Source organism: Pteropus medius, unplaced genomic scaffold (genome assembly GCF_902729225.1).
Source record: "Pteropus medius unplaced genomic scaffold, Ma_sr-lr_union100, whole genome shotgun sequence".
NCBI classification, from domain to species: Eukaryota; Metazoa; Chordata; class Mammalia; order Chiroptera; family Pteropodidae; genus Pteropus; species Pteropus medius.
Window position 1 is genome coordinate 8,793,678 of NW_024356249.1, and position 6,000 is coordinate 8,799,677.

At 44.8% G+C, this 6,000-nt stretch overlaps 1 long non-coding RNA gene across 1 annotated transcript in view; it reads left to right on the forward strand.

Moving 5' to 3' along the window:
- Positions 1 to 5,656, forward strand: part of LOC120601130 (uncharacterized) — a 184,452-nt gene extending 178,796 nt beyond the window's left edge. Inside the window, exons 8-9 of the long non-coding RNA XR_005652364.1 lie at positions 1,212 to 2,666; positions 4,033 to 5,656. This is a non-coding gene — a long non-coding RNA (uncharacterized LOC120601130). The remainder of the gene's footprint in view (positions 1 to 1,211; positions 2,667 to 4,032) is intronic.
- The last annotated feature ends 344 nt before the right edge of the window (positions 5,657 to 6,000 follow it).

Below are 6,000 nucleotides of genomic sequence, written 5' to 3' on the forward strand. Positions count from 1 at the left end.
TTCCGAGCTGTTCCATTGTCCTCCTCGAACCCCCGAAATCATAGTAACCCTTTGAATCAGAATTATCTGGAAGCGAAAGTACTAGGTTTAGGAAAGTGTTCTCTTCAACTTCTACCAGACAGGTTAACTGCTTACTTTGCACCCCTTACGTATCTGCCGTAAGGTACTTCGGCACCGCGTTCCAGGTGTCCTGCTCCCGTGGGCTCTGACCCCGGACAAGCTCTGGCTGCTTTACCCCAGGGTAGGACTTCCTTCGACTTCCCACCAGAGGTAAAGGGATCGACACATACCCCTGCCTCCGAATGGAAAAACTGGACCTTTGTCTGGGCAGCTCAAGAATAAGGAGGGACAGAGGCACGCCCCCTCCCCCAACACCAGGTCGCCGATATTAGCATGCACATGTATGAGATTTGCCGAAGCTTTATTTAGCCCGCGAAGCGGCCAGCTCACAGGCAGGTTTTCATGTTTCCCTTTCTAGGTCGTCTGAAGTGTATTGCGTTCTGAAGAGAAAACAGATCGTAAAGCTTCTTCAGGAAGCTGGTTTCATATGGTGGTTTAGATTTAAATAGTGATTGTCTAGCACCATTTGAAATCAGTGTTCTTGGGGGAGACCCATCTGCGCTGCCAGCAGCCAAAGGAAGGAATGGGGACGGGCCTGAAGTACTGGAAAGCCAGGACACGACAGCCCTGAGAACCTGCCCGACCGACGTTCTGGCTGACCCATCCCTCGCCCCTGCCAGCAGAGGCGTTACGTACCTAACATCCTACGCAGGATGTCTCATGATTAGAATTTCGTGCTCATGTGCAAAATGAACCTAACGTAGCACTTTTCCTATAACATAAACCCTGTCGAGCGTGGGTCAAAGGGCTGAAAGTATGGCGGATCTGTTAACGTTTGGGCCCTGTCCACCCTCACGACCTCCTGTGACCCCCTTAGAGGATGACTGATTTCTTTTGGTGTTCAGAGTCAATACAATTTTCTAGCACCATCTGAAATCGGTTATAATGACTGGGGAAGAGCACCGTGCGGCCGATTCACCAGAGAACGTGTTTGGTGACCCTTTGGGTCCACGACGGGGACACCAGAAAGCAGACACTCCAAGGCGACATTTCTTCTTTCAGTTTTTGAGTTTCGTTGCCCCGAATTACGTGTGTTTTAATGCTGATCAGTGGTTAACTATCAGCCTGTCACTCTTGGTTATCGTCCACAGAATTCATGGGGATTTTGGTTTTGATGACAGAGACCTAGAAATACATGGCTGGGATCGACGATCGCCTCAGATCACAGGAAAGGAGCAGCGAGGGAAGAAACGGCACCCGGGACGAGAGGCGTACATGGCCTGATCTGCGAACGTTCTCCTGCCTGGCTGTGGGGCTCACCCGCAGTTAACCAGATTGTTCGTTTCCCTAAAAGGCAGGCCAGGCTCCAGGGGCTAGAGGCTCAGCCTGTCAAGGCACGTGAGGAAAAGTGACACAGGTAACTAGATTTCTGTGTCTAAGAAAGAACTAAATTAATTCATTTCAGTTCAGTGTAGAAAGCGAGGGGAAGAAGGCAGGAAGTTATCCTTGAACTGTTATCCTGAATTATACCTTCTTACCGTGGAAGGGAAGTCATTCCGTTGAAAACAATACTGAGTTTTCCGGGTCCACGCAAGGAGGCGGAAAGGCTTCGGGGGGCGCTCTCAGCTGCTCCACCTCCCAGGGGTCATAATGCTGCTTCTGCCCACGGGGACCGATTCAGCCAAAGGTCGTCCTGCCCGCCCCCCGCGGTCTCCACGTGGCATCCTGGAGCATGGAAGGGGCACCTGCTGGAATTCCAGGCCTACCCTTCCATTTTCTCCTCGGCCCGGAGAAGCCACATGGCCTAACGATGATATTTACCCGGAGTAACACAGCTCAGGCCCCCAGTGCCTCTACCCCCGTCACACCCACATCTGCCCTTTGAGCCTCCTACTTCTCATTTGTCTGAAAAGCCCTTTTTTTGTAGCCCTCACATTGTGCTGACCACGCCAACTAAAAGAATTAGGATCCGGTCACTTCTTCTTTTTCTGCTCTCTGGTTATTCTTTCCCCAAAACTCTGCTGCTTTCTCACCTGCTCTGTTCGCCCCGAGTAATCTTACTACTTTCCTGGTTCCATCCAGATACCCCCACAACATGCTGATTTCCTCCAAAATAGAGCTCTAGCGACAGAATGTTTTTCCACAACCGGTTATTCCCATATTTTCAGTGGTTTCTAGATAGTATAACCCTGCTGTTTTAAACCTGCCTGAATTTAATACGCCAAAACCATACCCGTTACCTTTTCCCCAAAACCAGTTCTCCCTGTCTGTCCCATGCTCACCTATTAGAATTGTGTGACTTCCCTCTTCCCTACCCCATCCCGTCCACACTCACCAAGTCTTGTTCTTTCTTAACTACGTCTTTTAAAACCCACACTTTTCTCTGTACGCTCATTAACCTCCTAGGTGCCTCTCTTGCCCCACCTCTCACTTAGTTCAGAATGTGTGTTGCCACCAATTATCTTTCTGAAACGTGTGATATTGTTCCTTCTCCATTCTTCACGTCTCCAGCCAATGCCCCAACCCCCGCCTCAGGTTTTCTGAGCTCAGCCAGCCGCCCGTGCCTGCCGGCCCACCGGGAACCTGCACGTCTTGAGCCTGTGTAGGTACGATTTCTTCCACCGGAATCTCCTCTCTCCTCCCCTTCCTCAGCCTTGGGCTTAGAGGGATGGTGGGTGACCACAGCACCTACTATGTTTTCCGGTTCGCTCACCTACACGTGCAGGGTCCTCTGCAGAGTCTGTGGCAAGCGTTCCTTACAGGCCGCTGCTTCCATTTTTCAGCCACTTCCTAGTTTCTCTCCATTTTCATTTGCCAAGGGCGTGAGAATGAAAACCGCTTCCAACGATGACCTAAGTTAAACAGGAGAAAGTAAATCTGCCTCAAAGGGCACGCGTCCCTTTCTAAAACTTTCAATATAATAGCGATATATCTTCCACGGTGGATCATCCAGCTGTTTTCTTCTATGTGCACAAATAATTAGGAATTGATAGGCTTGATGAGTTTAAAAGCTATGAGAATAATAATTATTGAAGGATTGCTGTCCCCATTTTAGAGAAGAGCAAATAGGCACAACACTCAAAAAGCCAGTAAACTTAACGCTAAGGAGACTGAAGCCATTAAAAACGGTGCCTTACAGTTACTGAGTGCCAACCACATGCGTGCTCACCACCCATCCCTCTGAACGGCTCTGCGTGGGCAGCCTTTCCCCCGCGTTAAAGACGAAATAAAAGCACAGAAAAGTTACGTAACTTGCCCGGGATTTCACAGCTTGTCCACGTGGGAGTTTGAATTCTAAATCAGATAACGCACAATCATGATGACGAGGATACTGAGCTGCCACTTCGTGCCACTTGCTAAGGATTCTACATGATGTGTCTCCTTTAACTTTCAAAATTGTCCTATGGAGTAGGTATTATTATCATCATTCCCGTTTTGCAGATGAGAAAACAAACCGAGAAGAATTAAGTAATTTGCTCATGATCACTTAACTTTAAAGCTTTTATGCAGGAACAGGAGCCCACACCTGTCTGGTTCCAGTGCAGATAATTTTAGCGCTGTCCTTTTCATCGTGGTGGATACGATGGTGGGCATACTCGTCCATAGGCAGCCTCTAAAATGGGCCCCACTGATCCCCACATACCGTACTCAGGCCCTGTGGGATCCGCTCCCTTTGGGTGTGGGCTGGACCTAGTGATTTGCTTTTCACAGGTAGAATGAATATGTCAAAGGTGATGGGATGTCACTTCTGAGATTAGGTTACAAATAGACTGTGATTCTATCATGCTCGTGTGTGTGTGCACACTCCCCTCCCCCCCACACCCCACCCCATCTATCTATCATCCATCCATCTATCTATCATCCATCTATCTATCTATCTATCTATCTATCTATCTATCTATCTGTCTATCACCTATCAATCATCTGTCGTCTCTCTGTCTCTCCCTCCCTCCCATGTTGGGAATGGCCCAGTAGAGAGACCCCAATTGCAAGGAACTGATGTCTTCAGGTGGCAGCTCACGAGGACCTGAGGTCTGCCAAAAGCTGCATGAGTGAGCTTAGAAATGAATCCTCCGCCGTGAGCCTAGAGGTGACTGCAGCTCCAGCCAAAAACTTGACAGCAGCCCGTGAGCCCCTGAGCCAGAGGACCCAGTGAAATTGTGCCCAGATTCCTGACCCGTGGAAATTGTGACATAATCAAGGTTTGTTTTAAGCCATTAAGTTCTGGGGCTATTTGTTATGTAGCCATAGATTACTAATACAGCTCATGTATTCCTATATCTAGTACTCATGTAGTAGTAATACTAGTAGTATCTGTAGCTAGACTCAAACTTTCTGCTTACAGTACCTAGTTTTGAAGCTAAGCTTTTTTTGCAGTAACCTCAGATTTAGAGAAAAGTTGCAAAGATAGTACAGTGAGTTCTGTTACATCCCTTATTGCAGTCCCTCTGTTGTTATCTTACACAACCATAGTACATTTGTCAATACTAAGAATCCAACATTGGTGCATTGTTGACTAAATTTCAGGCTTTAGTCACATCTCACTAGTTTTTCTACGATGTCCTTTTTCTCTTCCAGGTTTGGTGTCATATTTTTTTATAGCCTAATAGATATCACACCCTGTGTATCACTCCATGTGTGTGTGTGTGTGTGTACAGAAAGAGAAAAGAAATATATATTTGTCTGCTAAAATTTGGGAGATCTATTCATAGATAATAAAGGAGTATTAGAAAAGTCTTTAATTCGGGATCTTGTTTATAATTATTTGGGAAAATAAGCATTATGTTAACTGAACTGAACTTTCCTGTTATGTGAAATTATGGATAGGGGTGATGTAGTAACTCCAAATAAAAAATGGTAAGACTCTGAGAAGTCATAAATACTTTTAAAAAGTCACGTGACTTGTTAATGTTTTAATAAACTCGAACAATTTTAATAAACTAAGGCTTTTTGATTTTCATTTATTAAGAGTATCAAATATCAGATTTGCAAATGGTTATTTTGCATTATGATGTTGGTGCAAATTAATTTTTATTTATACGATATGCAAATACTTAATCTTCTTGTAACTGTTTAAATGGAAACTAAGAGTTCTCATTTCCTTTTATCTTAGTTCCTGTGCCTATCCTGGCAAGTCACTTGGACTTTCTGGATTTGTTTTCTTTTGTATCAATTTATACTACTAGAATTTTACAATGACTTAATCGTGTACTACAGCCACTTAATAGGTGTAAACATTTGCAATACAAAACTCTGTGTAAGAGGATAATATAACTTTCTGTTCTCTAATTGCCTACACATTTAGCCGCATGATTTTGCACCATTCTCAAGTGACCCTTGTAGTACGGTCCATATAAAATAAAACTTTCAGGTAAGAAGAATGATGTTGCTTAAAGGAGAAAGGGCCTCCTACTTCTACGTGTACTCTCCTGGTTGAATTTTTAAAATAGGGCATATGAATGAGAAAATCAGGTGACTTAGGAGAAAATGACAAGTAGCTAAGCTTTGGATAAATCCTTAAAAGCCATTAAGTGAGACAAGATTTAAAAATCTTGAGGACATACCAAAAAAAAACAAAAACAAATAAGCCATAAAATGTGGAAAAAATGGAACAACAGAAACAAACTCTGAAAATAACGCACGCAGGAGAGCTTGAGTCTTGGTGGCCATGGGCCACTTTGGCTTGACCCTGAGGGGTCTCCTTTGTAGCCGGAATGACTCACCTCGTTTTCGATACTTGACTACTGGGGAAAAAAAAAAGAAAAAACAAATACAACAGACAATAGAAGATGTTGCAAAAGGAGGGAGAAATGAAATGTAATTGGGGAAGAAAGCAAAACACAGCGTAACCTCAGTCATAACACATTACCTCTCAGAACTCTGAATTCATTACGTTTTTTGCACTTGTCTACTTTGAAATGAAAGTGTCAGATGCCGAGA